This window comes from Dromaius novaehollandiae, chromosome W (assembly GCF_036370855.1).
Source record: "Dromaius novaehollandiae isolate bDroNov1 chromosome W, bDroNov1.hap1, whole genome shotgun sequence".
In the NCBI taxonomy this organism is placed as follows: Eukaryota; Metazoa; Chordata; class Aves; order Casuariiformes; family Dromaiidae; genus Dromaius; species Dromaius novaehollandiae.
Window position 1 is genome coordinate 43,257,461 of NC_088130.1, and position 23,098 is coordinate 43,280,558.

The 23,098-nt window shown below is 45.4% G+C and overlaps 1 long non-coding RNA gene across 1 annotated transcript; it reads right to left on the reverse strand.

Moving 5' to 3' along the window:
* Positions 1-6,134: 6,134 nt before the first annotated feature.
* Positions 6,135-8,040, reverse strand: LOC135324321 (uncharacterized). Its single transcript, XR_010385692.1, has 2 exons — positions 7,711-8,040; positions 6,135-7,572 (listed from the first exon to the last, which is right to left on the reverse strand). It is a non-coding gene; the product is annotated as an uncharacterized LOC135324321 (long non-coding RNA).
* Positions 8,041-23,098: the final 15,058 nt, after the last annotated feature.

The window sequence follows — 23,098 nt, forward strand, 5'->3', positions numbered from 1 at the left end:
ATGAACCCCTGAACTCTGTCCATTATTTAGGCATTTGTTAATACTTAGCAGAATTTGAGTGTAGCCCCGGTGAGACTCAGCTATTTTAGCAGGCTGCATTTCCAGTCACTGTCAGGCATATATTAATGATTCCTCTTTTTGTTTTTAATTAGAAAAATATATTCAAAATGCTTTTTCCCCCCTCACCTTTATTAAAAGTGAAGTGGACATATTTGCAAGGCCTGTTATATTTATTTATTTTTAATTTTGATCCCATACATTGTGTTTTCTTTTTTCCCATGCTTCTCAAGGCATATTGCCTCTGAAAGCTCAGAACAGAATTTAGTCATTTATGTCAGTGTTGGAATAAAAGAGCAGTTGCCTTATTGCAGACCTCCACTGCACTGGGCTGGGCTCTCTCGCTGTTTTTTAATTTTTTGACATTCTTCCATCATTTAAGAAAAGGGAGATTTCTTTCACTGCAAAACCTAGACTTTGCCCAGCCCATCCTGCTTAATGTCATGGTATAATAGTAAAGCCATGATATCTTGCAGCTTTGAAAGATTTTTATGGGAAACTCGCAACAAAACTTTTTTCAGCAAATCTACAAAAATGGTGAAGAAGGAATTCAGGAAGGGCTCAGGCTTATAGTGGGCTGCATCCAGAACCTCAGAGCTGTTCATTCAATCATTTACGGCATGAGGCCAGAATAAAGAAATTGCTTCACTTTGCTGTTGTTATATTATAAGGTAAACAAAACATTTAGCTGCGTTTTCTAGAGATTTCTCACAAAGCTTGTCCATGCATAGGTGTAATTTTCAAATGACTAAATTAAATACAGGTTAGGCCTCTCAGTAAAACTCTCTGAAGATTATTTATTAAGGTGATTTTTTAAAAATCTGTTAAGATTTGCCTTGTGAGGAACATAAGTCATTTTACTTCTGGTGCCCTGTGGGCTGTGTTAATTTATATGCCATCCATTTAGGTGGCAAAAGCGAGTAAGACTCTTCACTGCATCTCAATCAGGTTGGTGTAAATTCTGCAGCGATGTGCTGTAACACTGGTAAAATCATATTCATGGAGTTCGTTCAGAGAAAAGCAAACACGCTGCGCGATAGTAAATAACATGCTAAGGATGTGCACTGAGTGAATTTTTCATTCAACGGAAGGTGCAGATGGGGCAGTTTTCCATACAATTTTACCACAGATGGGGAAATAACAGGAGTTCCCAGATACCTTCTAAGGAATCTGCTATTTGAAAAGAATTCCAGCCCCAAATCCGTCTGGCCCAAAGCCTTCTCTGTGCCCTGTTCCTAGCCTATAGGTAGAACAGCTTAGGTTATGGGGCACTAGCATGCTGGAGGAGTTTGGAGGTCTACTCTGTTATTGAATCATAGTCCCCTGTATGACTTGTTCCCTGAGGTAAATGGAGGTGTGTGTTGTTTACTTGTCTCTAGTACGTATCTGCATGTAAAAGCGCTGCAGAAGTAGCTGTTAAGATTCTCATCAGTCTTAGTCACACGGACACTGGCGTGTTAACTGAATCTCCAAAAAGGTTTCCCTGTCTCGCCTGCTACCAGCTTCTGAGATGAGGCTGTGAGAATGGCTAGAAGGTCGTTTTGCACAAAGGCTTCCCTTAACAGGCTAATGTGAAAACAGAGTTTTGCCTTCCTTCAGTATAAAGGAACAAGCCCCAGGGTTCTTGGTGGCAGTTATCTCAAGTGTTCTCATTAATACAGCTCTTTGCTCTGCAGAATTTCGTCAGACAGCAGACATTTAGGTTTATGTATATTTGGAGATCACCAAAGACTAATAGGATCATGGAGGAACTTGCAGATATCTTTTGGCCGTGGTGGTAAAATGCTCCAGGCACGTCATCTGGGAGTTTCAGCATTTTTTTCGACGTGCAGAGCGGTGTTGCAGGCAGCTCTACCCAGGTCAGTAGGTGGCTCCCAAATTCCTGGGGAGCTGTGTTGCCCACCTTGGTGATGAACTGTGTGGGAGTTTCTTCCTCTTCTCCCTGCTTGCTCAGGCTCAGATCAGTTCATTCCCACACCTTACCTAGAAGAGCTCAGTGCCAGGGAGATCCGAGTCCTTGGTCCTTCTTCTCAAACCAGTCACTGAGCCGTATGTGCCGGTGATGGCACAGCAGGCTAAGGGACACATCTCCTCATTCACTTCTCTTGGAATTTGAGGGTTCATCTTAGAACTAGAGCTGTTTTTTCAGGCATGATGTCTGCTTTCTCCTTGGCTTCAGGTGCTGCTTCCCAGCCCTACCTGCTAGCTGCTAACCTACCCCGACTCGTGCCAGCCTCAGTGCGCCTGCAAAGTTCTGCGGTTGAGACTCAAAATAGCCTTGGTGGGAATAGGAAGGAGAGAAAAGAAACAGGAAAAAGGTATGCCGGGTATAGAGAATGGGATGTTTCCTAAGCACCTTCATTGATCAAGCCCTTCCACTCAGACAAAATATCAGTAATTATTATAAACTTACTGTTTGTTAGACTGTTAATCAGAGAACTGGGTTAAATGCCATATTTGTGAAATCCACTGCCAGATGGAGGGAGGATGAGATATTTACAAAAGTGACAGCTGAAGCATACAAGTTGAAACAAAGAATTTTTCCTGAGAGGCTGTTTAACAGGCCCAAGGAAACTTTCTCATCAGCATTCTGTAAAACTGCCAAATCAAGCCAATAGCAGCTATGCAGAGGTGCGAATCATTCTCTAACCCAACCTACCACAACTCACCACAGAGACCTGCATGGATAAACTATCCTGTGAGCTGAAGACAGGTTGTCAAAGAGGATGCGTCCTCTGCCCTCATATGTGAATGAAATGACAACACGCCTGGGTTCCCAGGGTGCAGCCCTTCAAGGAGGTTCAAATCAAGTTGTAAATCCACTCATGCTGGTCTTGAGTAGTGCAAGAAACATGAGAAAATTGGTGTTCATCCTGGCTGAAATAAGTAATGCATCACTGGAAGCAAACATTTTGTTCTGTTCTGCACTCACAGTTGTCCTAGTGGTGCTGAGGGGCTCACTACGCTGAAGGCCAATTATAAGCTCATCTAACTGAAGCAAATATCAGCAGAGCACAATCCAGATGCAAGGGAGCCAGTAGGATGGAAATAGCCTTAATGGCAATCACTGAGCAACTGGTAACCAGTCTCATCCTCTGAGATGTCCCTGCACGTTGTGAGGCTGTTGACTGTGTGTAACTGATAACCCATATGGGTGAGGAGCAAGGTTTCAGGGTGATATACTCAAATCATCTATTCCAGAACATTAGTGGAGGTGAAATTGCCCCCCTCCCTTGCAGAGCCCCATACAACCAACTGTGCTCCTACTTAGTATCCCTGTGCAGTCACCAGGCAAATAGAGAAGGTGTCATGGACTTCAAAAAATTATCTCCAAGTGCCCTGACACTTGAGTAGTATCTAAATAGTTTGTATCTGAATGAAAGCTGGACAGTGGCAATGCTGCAGGCAAAGGAAGGACTTTGAGGATCTGAAGCTAAGGTGTGGCCTCCTTTGAAGCTCACATCAAATCAGTCATGTACTTTGAGATCTGGGAGTGCTTGTAGATGCCCTATGGACAGAAAAAGCTCGCACATAGCTGAATCTGTGAGTAAGGTTCTCTTCCTTCTCCAGACAGTTTGGAGACTTGGTCCCGCTCTGGAAATGATGACTTGTCCTCAGTTCATTTCCTTCATTTGAAATTCAGGATACATTCACGTAAAATGTCTGGACAGTAAGTCATAAGACTGTAGAAAAACCCTAGCTGCTGTTGAATGCTGTGGCACATCTCTTAAGCAATGCAGGTTACTGGGAGCATGTCAAATCTACCTTTCAGTTGCTGCCCTGGCTTTCTGTAGGAAGACTCATCAAGATCATTTTCTTTAATTTTAAGTTCTCGGGAGACATCTAAAGCTCCAGGATAGAGATCTGTGTTGATATTTTTCTAACTCTGTCACAGAAGAATTTTTTACCAGAAGGTGAAACTCAGTGGTACAGGAGGCAAAGCCTGCTTATGGCCAATCCTTGGATGGGGAGTGAGCTCCCTGAGAAACTGATGGTGTTCCCTCATGTTCAAGGAGAGCTAGGAGGCACGTTCCTCTGGCTGGCTCTAACAGGAACCGTGGGTGCGCAGCAGGCCTGGGGTTCTCAGAGGACTAGCAGTAGGAAAATGCTGGAAATTTGGTGATCCAAAAAACCTAGCTGTGGGAGGAACATGCCATTTGGTGCTGCTGAAGCCAGTATCACCAGCTCACGCTGGGACCCAGCAGCATACTCAACCCTGCTTCACCTCCCAGCAGAGAGGAGAGGCCCTGGAGGAGCCCGTGAGTCACCCCAGCTCACCAGTCCTTCTGGCTCTCATCCCGCAGGTATGTATCTTGAGGTTGAATGGTTGTGTGCAGATTTTAAAAGGTGGCTTACAACACTGGGAAACCACTCTTGGTATGCGCTGAAGAGTATCTCACAATACAAAATAATTATTGAAAATGGCAGGAATTGTCCATTGTTTTACTGGAAGTCTCTGTTTGCACAGTAAGTACAGTTCAATTTCCATTTCTGATTCCAGGTGCTCTTATTCTGTTTATTGTATAATACTTCTGAAAGATCAGGATAACAGTTTTAAAAGGCAGTATGTCAATGTCGTCCAAAACCACCAAAAAGAGAGGAAGCAGTTTAGGTTATTTGTAAGGTGTTAATCACTTCTGCTGGTCTCATGGTCAGGACTACGCTGGAGTCTCACAAACTAAGGAGCCCGTGAGATGGTCAAAGTACATCTAGAATATTCTGAAAATGCACAATAGGACATGATTTACAGACACTAACCTCAAAGTATTCTGTCTTATGGGAAATTTGGAGCTCGCAACATCTGAGCAGCTAGATTTCCCCAGAATGCAGGCCTTCCATCTATAATTTCAATTAAATGTAACTCAATTAGTGTGCACCACTTAATTTCCTGATTGCCTTCTGATAAGCAGAAACATTTCCCTAAATGTTGCTCAGATGTTTCTAACCTATTATTTCTGCAATGTCTGTCAGCGATTTTTGGGTAATTACAGAGATGGGCCTGAACATAAAAGAGATCTGAAGGCCTTCAAATATTTGGAACATGCAGACTTGAATCCAAACTTTAAAGACTCAGAGACAAAATGCTCTGGTTGAATGAAACCTTTTCCAAACGTAGATTATAAACTGCCAGACAAAGTGATATGGACTCAAAAATAAATAATTGGGGAAATAAGCAGCACAAGAAACAGTGGCAACATCATCTTCTGTACAGTGATCACAGAGTTATTGATGAAAAATTCTATACAAGAATTCCATGAAATTCCTTTATCATGATGATAATTTGTTATTATTTATTCAAAATTTTTGGTTTAGTATATAATTAAACTACTGTGTAGCTCTAGCCTAAACCAGTGCAGAAAGTGAAGCTGAATATGCTGGGCGGGGTTTAATTAGGCCTGGGAATTCACGCCCCGGCAGCAAGGAGGATCATCTCTTTCTGTGGAAAGCCTTTTTTGATGGGCGGAGGACTCGCCGCTGGAGCAGGCTGAGGGTGTGATTACACGGCCCTGTCCCGCCGGAGCCCCCTGATCGCTCCTGCGGGAGCCCAGGCTCGTCCTCAGCCCCCTCGCAGTGCCGGGAGCATTGCTCCCGTGCAAACCCCGAGCACGTGGGCCTTTCCCGTGGGAACCTTGCTTGAAGCCGGGTGGTGAGAGGCAGGCACCCTGGGCACTGGGCACCGCTGGACCCCAGTGCTGTCCTCCCAGGCCCCAGGGGAGCGATGCAGCCCCCAGAGGCATCGTCATGCGTGGGGGCCTGCGAGCTGCGCTGGCAGCCACCCGCAAGGGCACCGTGTCCCCACGCCATGGGGACAGCCACAGCGAGTCCTCAGTGCTGCCACGGAGGTTTCTTCTGCAGCACGAGTAGTTGTGTGCTACGCAGGTCACACAAGCAAGTTTTCATGTATTTGGTGATCTATGTTATGCTGTCGTTTCACCTTCTGTTTAAAAACATTTGACAAGGATGTGCAGTAGTGAAACACCCTCAGATATGTAACATCTCTGTGAAAGCTCAAAATTCATTTCAATTTTTACAAAGCAACAGGGGTCAAGCATGGTTATAATAACTAACAACATGTGTGTTGCTTAATCTTCAAAGAAAGTTTTACCTTTAAAGAGCCATAATTTATTCAGTAAATACTGTTTCCCTTACTTCAAAAGGAAGCAATAATTAGATTATCCCTGGACTCAGATTAACATTTAATTCGTGCATACCTTCAGAGCAGCATAGTTTTCTGAGTACAATAGCAAAATCATTCTTTCCAACTTTGTGTATATGCTGTCAGTGTTTAAAGTTGTAATTTAATACCCTGAGGAAAGACACAATGGTTTATGAGACGTGAGTGCGCAGTGGCTCTCCGCGCCAGGGTGCCCTCCATCCCGTCGTCCCTGGTGTGGAGGCTGCCTGCCCCAGTCAGCCATCCTCCCCGGGGAGGCCGGGTCGTGACGGGTTGCCCTGGACCCCCAGGGCCACGCGCCAGGGTCCGGGACAAGGTTTTGGTGCTGGAAAGCAGCGGAGCGAGAGGGGACACAGCTGAAAGCTGGTGATGGGGCTTCCCTTGCCAAACCAACCACCGAAATACGTAGCTCTCCCATTAGCCCTAACGGTCAATGTTGCCCCAGCCTCTATTAACACTTAAAAAACGGGGATTGCATCTTGCCCAAACACATGCCTGGAGACAAAGCTGATAAGAAGGGCACCAGGACTAGACAGACAGAAAATATGACAAGGAAAGTCCTTTTTGCCATTGATATTTTCGTATAGGAGTTGCCTTTATGATAAGAGTTGCAGGAACAGCACTGAAAAATATTCCTATTCATTTTCTGAAGCCCAAGCATTTCTTTTAAATGTACACAAAATGTGGTAATGGGCTTTTTTATAGGCCCATTTTATTGAAAAAGAGTGTGTCTGCTTTAATGTGACTTAGCTGGAACATCATTATACATTATAATGAGGTAATGCATAAGGAGGGGTCAAGCAGAGCAAGGGCTCATTCTGTTCCCATCAGTGCTGACATTACAATGCTAGCGCAGAAGCGATTCTATGGCTATAATTTGAATAAAATATGTAGTGTAAGATTATCTATTGAATATTCCAAGTCAGCAGAGTCTGTTAAGCATTGTTGCCATGGTGATGGTGTGAAGGTTGGATTAATTAAGGCCTGAGCAGATGCGGTGAAGTATGTAGTGTCATTTGTGCTTTCTGCTTGTAATTAACGTGTGTGTGCATGTGCGTGTGCACGCGCATGTGGGTGAGAAACAAAGGAAGAGAAAGCCACCCGGCATATTTTATGCTTGACAGTTTTCCAGGTAAAACGAACTACTGGTATATGAAAAGCAGTTCCTCTCTCACTCCATCCAAAAATGCAGATTAAAAAAAAAGAAAGAAAATAAAAAAAGAATATCAAAATCAGCGTCTATCCTGGATCATGCTGTGTCACATGAAAATGCCAGGGCCAGAGGCACAAGCTGACCCCCACGTTCCTGCGCATCCAGGAATTCAGAAGAGCTGGTTCACCTGTGAAATAGGTTAGGATTAAAGAGTGGCATTTAATTTCAGCCTAAAAAGCTCAAACATATCATAGCTTTTAGGGGCATTTATATATACACGTTTAAATGTGTGCCTGTGAAGAGAGAGGGAGAAGCTTATACTCACGCGTGTGCCTGTCGAGTGCAGGCCTGCTTGCTGCTTCACCGGAGCCCGGGGAGTACTGCCGAGCTCAGCAGCAGCCCCAGGAGACCCCTGCAGAGCCCTGGTCCTCTCCCTCCGCACCCCGCCGCCACAGCAGGCTTTGGGACTCTTAAGACGGCGTGAAGTGTTTCCTCTTTGCCTGATAGCGAGGGGGTAGTGCCCAATTCTCTACACGCTTTCTCAGCGTCTGCAGGAGGGTTATTTAGGAACAAGGAGCTGCTCAAAAGGACCAGCCGCCTCCAGCGAGGGAGGGTGGACGCGGTGGAGGCGCCTGCCGTGGCGGCCGCTGCTGTCCTCCCCGCTGGAGGGGAGCGCTCACGCCTTGCAGGTGCTGGTGGACGCTCCAGTTTTCAAAGCCCCAGCCAAAAGTAGGGGAGGGGAAAAAGTCGAAAGCCGCCCAAAGGCAAAACCAGTACCTGAACCTGGTCATTTGAGCCTTTAGGAAGGGGGAACGCAGCCGTCCAGAATAGCCCTGGCTGATTTGTGAATAACTGGTTGTGTTGGGATTGCAGCTGGTGGAAAGAGAAATGCAAAATATTGCTCACAGCGTCTCCTAAGTGTATTTTGGTGAAAAAGAGAAATCGGCTTCTCAAAATTGCACACATTTTCTACAGTGGAAGAAAACTATTTGCAATGTTTCCAAGTGAAATTTTGCAAAAGCCCAACAGATCCCTGTGAGGGGGGACAAGGATCCAGCATTTCTGGATAGGAAAATGTATTACTGCAATTCACAGTTTTAAGACAAAATTAGACACTTTTATCTAAAGAGGTAGAGGGTAATAGCAAGGATATTAACTTTCTGAGAGCTATTAAATAAATTATTTCTATGGCATAATTCTCATCTTGGATCCTATTTTAAAAAATGATTTTCTAAGCTGTTTTGGCAAAATTTCGTACCCAAGTCTGCTGCTCGTATAATAATCAGGTAATTGAAATACGTATTTTTAAAACAGAATTATTTGTAGCGTAAAACTGTCTGAATCATCTGTATGACTAAGGAATGAAAAAGAATATATTTTTTTTTCCAGATTGTGAGAAATAACAGTCAGTGTAATAAATGCTGAAGCATGTCTCTTTCCCAGGTGCTCAGGCCTCTCTTTCTCTCTCCAATTTGCCTGCTAAATCTGCTGCATTTTCCTCCCCTTTCTTAATATTCAAGGATTATCTCAGATACTCTCCGGGGAAATGTGGCTTCCTTAGGGTTATGGAAATAATTAGAAGAGATTACAGCCTGCTTTTTGAATGAGTCTAGATTTATTTCTGTTTTTCTTGTTGCTAATGAGAAGCTTGCTCATTTTTACTTTGATTTAGAAGACTTTTTTTGCAGAAAGAAAAGTACAGTCTAATCCACAATGCAAAAAAATAAATCTTGAGAAAAGGTTCAAAAATCAACAGAAACGGCTGAATGGTTTCGATGAAATGAATATGCTAGAATTAAACATACATCACCTGCTAAATAAAAAAAGGACTGAAATAAACTACAGATATTGATTCAGCTATCATGTCACTAGGAAAAGTCAGAAGTGAAATGAACTGTCTAGGAGGAATTTCCCCAGATTTGTGATGAAATTTCAGTGAATTCAGCTCAACTAATATTGCTCTTATTTCTGCCCCAATCCTGCACCGGTAGGTAAATGAGACCTGTACCATTTCTTTAAATAAGTGTAGGCTTGTCCACATGCTCTCTAAACGCATGGAATAGTTTCCTCTAGAGCATACTCTCCTAATATAAGACTTCATACTCTTCTTACATAAGTAGTTTCTGAACGTGTGTATTTAGTTACCAGCTACTTGATTTCAGTGGCAATTTCTATGCTTTCTTAGTTTAGTAGGTGCCCCAAAGCCTTTTGGCCCAAGGCACCTGCTCCTTGACCCTGCAGATCCCTATGTTGTTGGCTGATCTTATAATTATTTGCCATCTTTTTCTGTCAAAGAATTTTTTTTCCTTTTCCTTACTAATGCACAGCAAAATATTTTTTACATGAGTCCCTTATTGGCCTTCCCACAATTCCTCGCTAGATCACCTTCTCCACATATCATTCTCCCATCCTGGGCTTCAAATTCATCTCTGTTTTTTCAGAGGTCCTTAACTGTGTGTCATCGTTAGTGAGATCTCGGATAACTCTTGAAATGATCTTGTGTATCAGAAGGTTATTGGGATATGCCTCCACTGACCAACACTACGCAAAAACGTTCAGCTAGGTATAAATCAGTTAGCTTGGATACTAGACAAAATTTACTTGTGACAACCTCAAGCTCTGCGTGTGCTAAACTCCTTGGCAGGGAAAATGACTTGTAGCACGCTGTGCATCTGTGTCTGAACTGTTTCTGGTATTCAAGCTAACCTGTTGAAATTAAGTCTGGATACTGTTAAACAGATTTGCATCTTCCATGTCAAAAAGTCCAAGAGCTTTCTCAGGAGCTGTTTGCTGCTAAATCTTTATTGCATAGGGCAGGAACTGGCATTCGTGTTCTGTATTTATGCCTTAATTTCTTTCCTTAGCGACTTATTACTAAACTTATTACTTGACTTTAGCAAGACTTTGGATATCATCTCTTATCTCATCCTTGTAGCTAAATTGGGGAGATAAGGGCTGAAGGAGCGAATTACAAGGTAGATGATAAAGTGGCCGGACCATTATGCTTGAAGGGTAGTGATCAGCAATTCATGAGTGCTGTTCCTTAGAGACTGGTGCTGGGGCTGATACCGGTGCATATCTTTGTCAATGACCTGGATGATGTGGCAGAATAAAGTTCATGAGTGGCACCAAATAGGGGGAAACGATGAGGATGCTGGAGTGCTGCCACTCAGGGAGACCTCTACCAGCTGGAGGAATGGGCCAGTGGGAACCTCAAGGATGTTCAACGAAGGCAAGTGCAAAGTCTTGCACCTGGGATGGAGTAACTCTATATGATGCCGCAGGCTAGGTCTGGGGGGCTCAGACCTGAGGGACCTGGAGACCTAGAGAAGGAGCTGTGGGTCCTAGCGGACAAGTCGAGCCTGAGCCAGTAGCGAGCCCTTGCAGTGAGGAAGGCTGAGCTGCCAACAGAGCAGCGACGGCGAGAGCACAGCCAGCAGGTCAAGGGCTGTGATTGTCTCCCTGGGTTGGACACCTGTGAGGTTACATGAAGAAAAATGGTGTCCAGCTTGGGGGCCTCAGTAGAAGACAGTTATTGACCAAGTGGAGGGAGTCTAGCAGGAGGGTGGAGCACGTGCCACACAAGCCTAAGGGACCAGGCTGGCTTAGGGTGTGAAAGAGGGAGCCAAGGCAGGTTCTTATTGCTGCCTGTTGGGGGATGTAGAAAAGATGAAGCCGGACTTTTCTCAGAGGCGCACAGTGAAAGGACAGGTGGCAGCAGACGTAAACTGCATCAAGGGAAGTCCTACTGCAGCTAAAGGAAAAATTCTTCACCATAACAGTGGTCACACTCTGCAACAGGGTGTACAGGGAGGCCACAGCATCTCCGCCCTTGGAGACTTTCAAAACTCAACTAGGCAAGACCCTAACCAACCTGATTTAACTTTGAAGTTAGCCCTGCTTTAAGAAGAAGGTGGGACTAGGCACTTCCAGAGATCCCTTCCAACCTAAATTATCCTCAGATTTTGTGAGAATTGCTGTTACATTTATTCTCTATCTCCCGTCCTCTCTACCAGCCTATAAAAGCTTTGTGGTCTGCTTTGTTCTACCAGTGCTTTGGCATTTCTCCTGGGTTTTACAATCTCCTTTCTTTCAATTCTGAGTTACAAGGCATGTAGCATATTTACTGCTCCAAACTGTATATAACAGACATTTACTGCTGTGTAGAAAAGTTTCTACTCTTATTTCAAATTCCGTACTACACAATTACACAGCATTATTTTCTGTCAGTACAATTGTGGTGGTCACTGTTCTTTACCTGCTCTCTGTAAGGGATGGTATGTAATGGTGTTACCTTAAGAACAACATCAAAAAGGAATTTTGCTTCTGGATTATTTGTTTTGTTTCACCTTCAGTTCAGCTGATCTTATGCTGGAGGTAGGTTCAGGAGATGGGCTGGAATATTTTTTCTTAAAATATTCTTCTTGGTCTGAAGAATATTAGCCTTGGCTTCAAATGTTGTCTAGAAATCATACCGAAGGCAGCTGAGGATCTGAAACATGACAAACATCAATCTACATTGTGTCAGTTGTTATCAAAGCTATAGAATAAAATCTGTAGATAGTCTGGAATTTGCTCCTGAAAGCCTGTGATCTTAATAGGTATTTTTATACACAGATGTATGATACATACTCAAAGGGATTTGTGTCTCTTTTTTTTATCATTTAAATCCTACTATTTGTACTTAAAACGTAGAAGATTGAATTTCAAGTTCTTTCACTTGCACTGATGAGTAGTTTGAGGTTACTGGGTTTTTTTCCAAGCTGGTTCAGAAGCCCACTGAAAGGAAAGGAAAGGCTTCCACTGACTTCGGTGGGCCCAGGCCAAATCCCATCATGAGCATTTGGGAAAGGGGCCAGCCGGACACACAGGTGCGCCTGTGTCTATCCGTGACAGAAGGGCTCGCCACACGAGCGCCGTCGCCAGAGCGCGTGGTGTGTGACCCGCGGGGTGCCGAAGAGGGAGGGTGGCCTGCCCCTTCGCTTGCTTCCCTCGGTGCCGGGACCGGATGAATGCCGGCTCCTGCACGCTGAGCGGTGAGATAACTCCTGGGGAGAAGTTTTGCAGATGCCTTCCGCTGCAATGTGCGCCTGCTACGCGGGGAGTTGCCTGGGAGTGGCCCCACGCACACGGGCATGGGGGAGGCTGCTGAGGATCTAATGCCACAGAGGAGGTAATGAGCTTTCTGCCAGACCGAGAGCATTCAGTAAAATTTCTTGGAAATCCAACTACCTCTGATATTCTTTGGTATGAAGAGCAGGATGTCAGGGCTGCAGTGGCTTCAGATCATGTATTATTTGGTATTTTCAGTATGTTTTTTCTCATTAATCATGAAAGTTGTTTATTTCAGCCTTGCTAAAGGAAAGAGCAAAGGCTGAGGGAGGCATGTCTAGCGGCTGTCATGTCTGAGGATGATGTACCCATTTGTTCAGTTTCTGAAATGTCACCGCTTCCTTTGATATTCTACTATCAGGATCTGAGTGACTTTTCCTGTTGACAGCTGGGAAAAATGATTTGGAAAACAAAAGCAAATGACAAACTTTGAAGATTCATGGGAGTCTGGCCAGCATAGTTTCTTGACCCTCCCCTTCAAGCTCAAGTGGACTAAAAGATGTGATCATCAAGGCAGAAAGATGGGAAACTGGTTTAGCAATGGGATCTCATTCAACTGTCTGCATCCCAGGAGGACACGAGGGATATCACTTTTTTCAGTCTTTCTGTGGGTGCAGAAGGGTGGGAAAGGGAGGTGTCCCCCTTGTGACGTGCGCCTCCAAGTCGTGGCCGTTTGTAGCGTGACCCTTCTCACACCACCACTGCTCGCCACCAGCATGAGCGGGATCATCGATCCCACCTCACATTAAAATATTACTTAGATGTCTTGCTGCAGAGCTGAACAGGTGAAACTGCAGGAGAAAGAGAGGATCATTTCCGTTTTATAGATGGGAGCTGAGGAGATGGTGGTGTACTAAGCTGTGTAGTGACAAAGCTTTCAGCAATACCCAAGACTGATCTCAGGGCACAGGCTGTATTCACTGCAGAGCTGTCCAGCCAACCCTTCCCACGCACCAAGGCCATGAATGTACACTAGCAAAGCAAGGGCCCAGCAAAGTTGTAAGGGAGTTGCCAAGGCCACCGTAGGACTCATGGCTTCTGGGACTTGCTTGCTGTTTGGATTTCCCAAGACCCTCCTATCTGCCTGATCACTGCCTGGATTTTTGGCTTGCCAGATTGTGGTAATTTTCCAGGTTGCCAAGAGATAAGATACACTCTGGAAAGCAGTGAATTCAAAGTCTAGACTAAGGAAGTGTAGCTGTATCCTTTCACAAAAGCAGGTGCATTTTACTTACGTAGGGGGAAGACACATAAACAAACAAAACCCAGAAAAAAAGAGTCTTGCAGCCAACGTCAGGCCTCCTGTACCTCCACCAGCTGCAAGGGTTTTTACTTGCAGAAGAGAGCTGACACTTCCGACTGTTGTATTCACCACTCTGCTGTTTCACACGAGCATTGCAATGGGGTCTGCTGCCCCTGTTGGCTGAGCGGGGATGGGGAGGCTTCGTATGCATTGCATTGCATATTGTGTCTAGCCATCTCTAAACACATCTGTATTTGCTTGTCTAAACATATTTCACTGTGCAGCTCTGGGACCAGAACCCAGGTTGTGCTGGTGTAAACCTGTAGTTGTATCTTTGACTTCAATGAATTAATGCTCATCTACTTCTCTGGAGTTGAAAGTAGGATTTTTGCCCCACTAGTCTGCCACTTCTCAAGCTACATCCTGCCTTCTCATGTAGGAGGCATGAAATAGTAGACTGTATCTTTAGACAGCTGTGCTGCTCTGCCTCAGCTGGACATCGCATGGGGAATTTGTCTCAGGCTGGGGAAAAAATTTAATGATAATTGTTTCTGTTTCAGCAGTTCTTAGTTTTTTTGCCTTTGAACTGTGTCTGGAAACAAATACCTTTCTTCTTTATTTTCCTCTTGGGACTGTCAGTAGATCTGCTTTCAGGTGGTTTAATGAGAAACAAGCCTCTGTCGACAATGTTTAAGGAGCATGATTAATTGCTTGAGTTGAGGGCTGCAGTGTGCCTCCATCTAATATCTGGAAAAGTAGGAGGAGGCAGGACTCAGAGGCAGGACTGTGTTCTTTCATCGCTGGGACTATTCCTGAATGCAAAAAAAAAAAAAAAAAGGCACAGGCCCCCCCTTCCCCCCACAAGGCGCTTGGCTGTGACTCTCTGCAAACGAGCAATTACTGCCCAGCTCCGTGCTGATCTGCACAATCGTCTTTTCTAGATCTGCCACCTGGGTGTTCCTTTGCCTTGCTGACTTAGAGCTGCAGCTTCATTTTTAATGTCTGGAGGACGGCGTGCCAAGCGCGTGAAGGCTGCTTTACAGCGGTCTAGCCGTGAGGCAGTGAGAAGAGGCTTGGAAATCCTGTGTGTGCAGAGCAGAGATGGGGTCGCCTCCTCGGCTCTTCCACCTCAGCCAAAAAGCACAAGGGGAGGCTCAGATCCAAAGGGAACACGGGTACAACCTGGCCAAGAGAGAAAAAATTGAAAAGGGAAAGAAAAACAGCTTTTGGTGCTCTTTGTGGAGAGCATGGGAGGAGAAGGACCTTTACAAAGCAAATGTTGCCTTGTGACAAGAAGGCAGCCCCAGAAACATGAGGATGACCACGGGGTTTCCTTTGTGTTGAATTTTGGGGGTGCACCAGCAGCGGTGCCTGCGTGCAGCTGCTCGAGCACCTCTGCGGGGCCGTGCTGTGCGGTTAGCCCCAGCGAAGCAACCTGGAGTAAAGGGCCTGGCTCATATTGGTGCCGGGGAGATGCTTTAGCGGCTGTATTTCTGGTTAGGGCTGTAGGATTGTTTCTGTTCAGTAAAGCAGAGCTTGGCACAGCCCTACAAACAAATACAATTAGAGCAAAGAAATCTAGCTCCAGTTTGCCCTCCTCACTGGAGTAACTCATGAGACTCAAAAAAAAATCTAGAACATGCCAACTGTAACATGATGAAGGATGTCTCTTCTGCTACTCTTGTTTTATTGATGCATTATTTTCTTGATATCCCTGTGGTGGGGGAGATGCTGTGAGAGTCCCAGGAAGGGTCCTTGATCCTTGCAGGAGGTCTCTTTCCCCCAGGAAACAGCCCTGCTAAAACCATAGCAAAGACTTCTTTTTCCCCATCCTGGAAGCTACGTCAACTGTGCTTTGAGAGATATCGGTATGGCTTGAACATTGTTCTGACCCCTCTGCTTTCAGTGTGCCTACTTGCCCCACACCTCTGCATTGCGCTCTTTTCTTTCCATCTCTATGTGCTCTCTTTAAATCCATTTATCAATTTTCCCCTCTCATGGCAAAATGGCCTAGTGCTGGTGTATAATTGCTGGTCTAGAAAACCAGTGGCTGGTTATGATGTTCCTAGGCTGAAACCGTGTCCTGCAGATTGTCAGCAGAAATTTTGCCACTCATTTCTATGGAGACAAACTCCAGGCTATTGCCTGAAAGGAAATGCCAGAGCTCTGCGCTGGGTCCAGTTGGCTCCTGGTTTTGCAACCCAACTGGCAGCCCAGCGAGCCAGGCTGAGTTTGCTCCTGTCCAAGGAGGCAAGTGGGGACGTCGCAGGTGCCCCTCGCTGCGCGGTGGCGGGAGCCAGGGCAGGGGTACGACAGCACTTCCCAAACAAGAGCCGCTCCCAAAGGAGGAAGATTGACTGAAAAACTGGTAATGCCATTTGGAAAAATTAGAGACTCATTTGGGGTAGAACCTCTGTTTGTTCCCCCAGGCTTCAGGCATTTCTGCATTGATTAGGTTAGCGTAAGGGATCAGGACACTAGTCTTGGCTTTGATATTAGTTCAGCTTAGTTTTCTTCAGGCCCGTCTGAAGTAACTGTGCTGCTGTCACTGGACATACCTCTGCGTCAGAAGAAAGTGGGAAGTCTGCAAGGCGTCACTGTCACTCGCATGCCCATTTGATTGCTGGATGGCCAGCGTAACATGGTGTTTAATAAGTGACAAATCATCTTGGCCGGCTTGAATTGGGCAAGTGTGCTCTCCAAGTGCTACTGAAAGGGCAACGCTTTCTCTCTCGTCCATGCGGGTACTTACAGGTGTAGAAAAGCAGAAACTGTTGGGGGCAAGAGGCAAGAGCAAAGAGCTGACATGAAGTGAGCGGGGAGAAAAAATGCTAGCATTGGTTCTGAGGAGAAATGTGGCCAACATGCTGGGGATCTCAGTTCTCCTGGATTAACTAACCCTAGTGTCCTATGTCACAATATTTTAAAATTAAGAAGTATGTTACTAATGCTATTGAAGCAGGTAGCAAGCTGTTCAGAACCAGCTATAGAGTTTGCTTCATCCACAGGATATTCAGGTTTAGACTATGCGTAGTGGTTTTAGCTCTTCTCTGTAACAGTGGAGATATTTATGTCTGATTCCTTCCCTCTCCTTTATCATAGAGTCATTTATGCTTTTGGGAAGAGTTCTGGCTGTAAAACATGTCCTATCAGATCAGTGAGGTTTTACATTAATTCTCTTCTCTCTTTGCTTATGGGCTATACAAAGCTGAAAATATCAGATCCATGAATATATATATTATTTCTGTATGAATTACATCCCCTGTAAATGCCATGGCATGCTTACAAAGCCTAGATTACTCATCCCACCCCGAGCTGAGAAACTGCCGATCCCTTCAAAAAAAGGGGAAGGCTCTGAAGTCTGCCAACATTGGCATGTCGTAGAGTGAATGAACTTGAAGGAGAAGTACAAGTCCTTACCTCTGATAGAGTAGAAGGCTGGCATGTTCCTGCACATTTTTTCTCCCAGATGACATCAGTTGCTCTCTGGCAGCTTGCAGCTTATCTGGCACTGCCAGGTGAATATAGCCGTGTCACACACCACTCGCATTGTGCCTGTCACCTCCCAGAGTATCTTCCCATCTTCACGCTCTTAGTCCAGGAAATCAGCAAACTGCAGCGCAGATGAGCTACAAACCTGTAAGGGCAGATCTGTAACCAGTGGGAACTGGCATTTCTCCAATGTAGTAGAGACAGAAGTTATGCTGACTTATACCATTTGAGACTCTAGCCCAAGGTGATGGCGTGTTCCCCTTCTGACTTCAATAGTAGCAAGGGCCGGTGTCGGGCGTGAGGATTTCTTCTACCAAAGGAATAACACAGCTGTACAGTGCAGTCCAAGTGAGAGAAGAATCAAAAGCTACCTCAACAACAGTGGTTAGATTTAAACTATATGCACACCTTTAATGTTCCTAAGAGCTGGGTTTCAGATGTATAAGTGCATTTTTTTGTCTGATACCAAGATAACAGATGTGCGAGTTGTTTCCTAATAGCCATGGGCAGCATCACATGACTAATTCAGCATCTCTCAAAACTGGGTGCCTGCCTAGGCATGTGATGGCAAGGTGGAAGGAAATTGTCTGGGTGCATGCATTCCTTTTGGTAAGGCAAATTTGGCTCAGTGAAGCCCATGAGTAACAAATACCAAGCACTTAAGATCTCCAAATTATAAAATCACAGCACCTTGAAAACAGGTGATAAGCTCTTGCAAAGCTTTTAAGGTTTGGATGAAAAGGGAGCATTACAGGGCTCAGAGAGAAAATTTCATGGTGCCAAATTAGGGGTATACCATGGATGTCCTGTTTTAGGATTAAACTGTAGCTAAATCCCTCTTAGAGACAATGAGACTCAGCAGGTTTTGCAGTTCTAAGCAATGTGAGTAGCGATGCTAAAAATAAGTAACCAATCTCTCTGTAGGTTAGTCTGTGTTTTGTAATTGCCGTGAAACTGATGTGAGAGTATCTGATGGTACCGCCTGCTGGCACGGAGCTGCGGGAGGAGAGTATGCGCACAACAAATTACCTCGTGGGCCATTAAACTAACTTGTTCATTTTAAGAAAGTGTCTCAATGCTACTGACGGAACCAGACTGTCCTTCTCTGTTTCCCAGGTCATTTGTCATCCCCTAATTGCTCAGTGAGGTGCGCCTTTCAGGGGATGCTCCCACAGCCTCCTCAGCTTTCTGTGGTATCCTATAAAGCTCTGCTGTTGGCTGCCTTCTTGCTTCTCCCTGTATCTTATCTCTGGGCAGTCCTGTCCACTAATATAACTTCAGCCCTGTCAGCTCTGTGGATGTTTCAAGAGCTACAACTGTGCTTCACCACCTCCCTCAGTCCAAACTACAGGCCTGGCTTCTCCCTCCCTCCTTGAGAGGGCCATCCAGCTGCCAGGAGCCCCAGAGCAGGAGTGGAGGTCCTAGCTTCCCTCCTTTCCGTTATAAAAGTTATTATGTAAATCCCATTCAAAAGGCGAGTGACAAAGGCAGGCTAAGAAATCCACCCTATAGCTGGAGTAATGCTGTGGCCTTTTAGGCAAAGCTGCTGCAGCAACCTGGGGAGCCCCTTTGTACAGCTGATTGACTCAGGCAGGTACACTGAGATTTTTGCCATGGATGGTGCTGCATTGCCTCTTAGTCCTCATGCGTAGGCAAGCTGGGTGAGATCTCCACGAAACTAGCGGTGGTGGTGTGAACTCTGTCACCACCTGTTGAAGATGCTCTTGGGGACAATGGGTTTGCCAAAGCTGGGAGCAGGTGGCCCTTCCTGACATCTGAAGAGTTGCAAGGAGTGGAGAAAATGAAATATTACCCACCCCAGGACAGATAGAGACAAAGAGAAACAAAGTGAAAAAAATGTCACTGGAAGGAACACGGGAAGCTATGGACGGAGGCAGGAGTGGAGTTGGTGAGCATTTGACAGAGAAGTCAGACCTTGATGGACTCTCAAGGATCTCTGTGGGGAAGGTAGCCAGGCTGAGGGCTTTTGCACTTCAGGAGTTTGTTTTTTTCTAATGACATCTCTGATCTGACCTGTTTCATTTTGTAAGTACAACAGCATCTTAACACAGTCTCTGCAAAGGCTATTTATGTCTGCTTTCTCCTCTTTGTCTCAGGCTTCGTGAAGATACTTTGTAGGACAGAAAACTCAACCTTTTGGGAGACAATGTGCTTAAACTCAGATGAGAGCCTCAGGAGCCAGGACTGGACTGAGGAGCAGGGAGTAGGAAGGGCCACTGGGCAGATTTAGCACTGCAGTCATATGCCAGAGGCCCTGTGGTTAAAAGGTGGGTGTCTTGATATGGGCTAGGCCCCAGACACTGAGAGCCCCTGGGAAAGAGCAGCTAGATTTCCTTGTAGCTAGCTTGTGGTCGGCAGGGACGTTTGGGCAGATGCCACCACAGCTGCACCATTCCTTGCAAAGCTGATTCATTACCAGGCTCATTTACAAAAGTGGCTGCTTCAAGCGTGTGCTCAGCTTCCCCCCATCTAAATAAACAAATTGGCATTTAAAAGCGATCACGGCTACTTGTGTTCCTGTGCTGCCCCACCATTGCATGTCCAGCTGTAGATTAATGTGTTTGAGTCAAGTGGCCACTTGTGAAAAAACAGACTGTGCTGGTGTTCAGCAGCTGTCATCAGTTAGCAGTGTTTTGCACCAGAGGGAGACCGAAAAGCAAACCTCACCAAAGGAGAGAGAGGTGGAAGTGGCATTGGTAGCCTCTGTGCTTCCTTTTCGTGACCTTCCTCCCAGGACTGTCTCCTCAGAGCTGCCATAGCAATGTGGGTGCTCTTTAAAGGTGATCTCCCATGGTCCTTCCATCTAATGGCCCTGCATACCCTTCTCAGAGCCCTGACTAGGGAGACAGCTCTTTTGCAAAACAACCAAAAAGATTAAATACAGTCCTTTAGCACCCTCAGTTCTTTCATTCTTTTGATTTTTGTTAATAGAGCTGTTTCTCTCTTAAGTCCCTCTTAAAAAATTGTAAATGACTATATGAACATGGCTGGCAATGCAGTAGTATCTTCATGGGCGACAGGACAGTAACTTGCAGGTACATTTGGTGTAACCCTGATGGTCTGAAAGCAAGAGCAGGAGGAAAGCACTGACCACCCTGCTCAGGTCTTTCCAACCTGCCCTTCTTCCCCATGCTCTTCCTCATGTCTTGTGGGCGTGACTGAGTGCCCCTACCAGCCTGTCCCACCAAGGGAGGTCTCCTGCCCGTATTTTTTTCCAGATGCTGTTTCTACTTCCTTTCTGCCCTGCAAGGTACCGTACTGGGGCCAAGGTGAAATTGTGAATTGAGCCCAGAGGATGGCTGTCGGGCTGACGGAGCAGCAGCGAGTTCGTCGGTCAGCCAGCCTGCCCAGGGGCAGCGTTTCTGCCCAGAGCAGACTGAGTGAGGAAAACGGGGCTGCTGTGGAGGAGCCTTTCAAGTGAATAATAATGTTGATCACTCACAGAGATAACATCTCACTGGATTTTACCAGTGAATCCATTTTAATTCTGTAAAATAGTAAATTAATCGAGAAGCCTGTAAGAGTAACCAGAGATTTTTCAGTGTCCTTTGTTGTATCTTGGTCTAGAAACATTTCATTCTTTCTAAGGGCGATGCCCTGATTTTGGATCAAAATTTACAGGTTTCCTTTAAAAGTGCTGCGGTGCTCTTGTTTAGGCAGCAGGGGTTTTTCTCCAATGTGCTTCATCAACACATTTCTGTTCTCATGCATCATTTTTCAAATCTTCCCTCATCAAATTACCACAGCTCTAGGGGTCCTGAAGAAATGAGAGCAATCACTCACTGTAATTAAATGTTTCATATTTTATTAGACACTGCATGCAATATGCGGTGTGGAGGTCTGATATGAAGCCCTCCATATCGTTATATGTCTCTTTCTCACACACGATTCAATCCTTCAGGACAGAGATTTATTTCCCTCACAACTTTTGTGTTGCGGTGATAGTATTTTGTGTTGTCAGGAAGGCTTCGTCACCTGAACCGGCAGGAACAGCCTCTCCTCCATCTGAGGCGAGGGGAAGGGCAGACAACACAAAGTCTTATTGTACTGGCGAAGGCCAGCTCTTGGTGCCACGACGGAGATGATAAAAACGGTGCCCGAGGAGAGGCTCACGAATGCGCAGAGCTCTGTGGTGTGAGCTGGTGCCGCTGGCAGCCCTCATTCAAAGCTTCGAACAACTCCGAGGGAGCTCTATTTCCCCCCGCAATGGTCAGTCAGCCAGGCTAAACGTTTAAAATGGTCTGTGTAAGTCTCAATAAGCTGTCAATAAGTTAAGAGTTTGGCTTTAAATCGTATTGCTGGAAGGTCAATAGTCCAGGATTTTGTGGTCAGCGTTCAAAAGCTGAGGTGACATTAGCAAATTTATGGGGTTACTTTGGATGGCATTTTTTTCACTGCCAAGACATAAATAATTGAGAGGCCTGAAAGAACTAACTCTAAAATGAACTGACTAAGTGACCACAACCAACAACTCAGAAAGGAAGGAGAGAGATATATATGCTATATTATACAGCTATAAATGCAGCTGTTGCCTAATCTCCTGTGTTCATCCTGAAGGACTTGAACAGGAGTTGCTGGGAAGTGATGCTGTTGATTCAGAGGGAATGAGGCTCTTTCTCACATTTACTTATCTCCTTGGATGTGTTCTTCGATTTCCAGACCTATTTCTCCTCATCCCCTGGGTAGAAAATAAAAAAGGAGAAACATTGTCAGAGCCATGTGAAATATATTTATTGAAACTCTGATCTCCAGAGAGAGATAGAGGAAACCATGTAAGTTGTCCTGTAAAAAAAAAGAATAATTTAATAAGCTGCAACAGAGCAGGAAGTTCAACAATAACAAAAAAGGGAGCCACAACTATAAAAAGCAAGACTAAAACAAAGGAACCACATGAAATACCTATACCAGCACAGAAGAAAAAAATAAAAAGGGAAAGAACAACCATAAAAGAGATATATTAAAAACGACCTGAAACATAATGTTGAATCTATTCAACATTACACTACGTTAGGTTGCTTGGGACCTATATTTTGAGACATCAACACATTAAACTCCGGATATTGTCTTGGAAACCTGAGCTAGCGTTGTGTACTAGGACAACCGTCTCCATACCATCGCTCCTGCGGTTCTGTATGCGCCAGCCAGACTGTGAGCACCTTTTCTTCCTGCACAGCCAAAGTTCCCAGTCCTTCTTTGCAGCAGAGCAGACGGTCATCGTTGAATTACAGCAGGCTGCTTGGGTTGCAGGTTGCCAGTATTGTTACCGAGCTGGTTTCGCACGACACTAAATAGCACAGTCCTGAGGACAGGGCTGAATGGGAAACAGGGAACTGGGCACCCTACCCAGACATGCCCTTGGCCTCTCGTGTGACTGTGGGCACGCTGCTTTACCACACACAGACGTATTTTTGTATAGTTATACACATAGTGTTACATTTTTGGCCTTCTTGATCCTTAATGCAAGTTGTTTGTCCTCGTGGAAAACCAAATAATATAGACCGTTTTAATTTTTGTTTTAAACCTAGCAGCTCTCTTGACACGATGAGCTCTCTTGAGACAACATCTCCCTCTCAGGAGGCACCACACAGCTCCTGGACACCCCCTAGATAGTGCAAACCTCCGCAACCACCAGGCCGTGTCCACTCGCACCACAGCCCCGGCAGGGCTGAGCAGCCCAGCACCCTTGGGCCAAGGGGGGGATTTTGCAGCTCCCCAGGCGACCCCAAACTAACCTCTGAGTTGGCTCCTTGTAGGCCAAGGAGGAAGGTTCAGCCAAGATCCTAACAGTCCGCGTCCTAGCCCCAGCGCGTGAGTGGCGGCAGCCCTGGACCACCCTCCTCCTCAC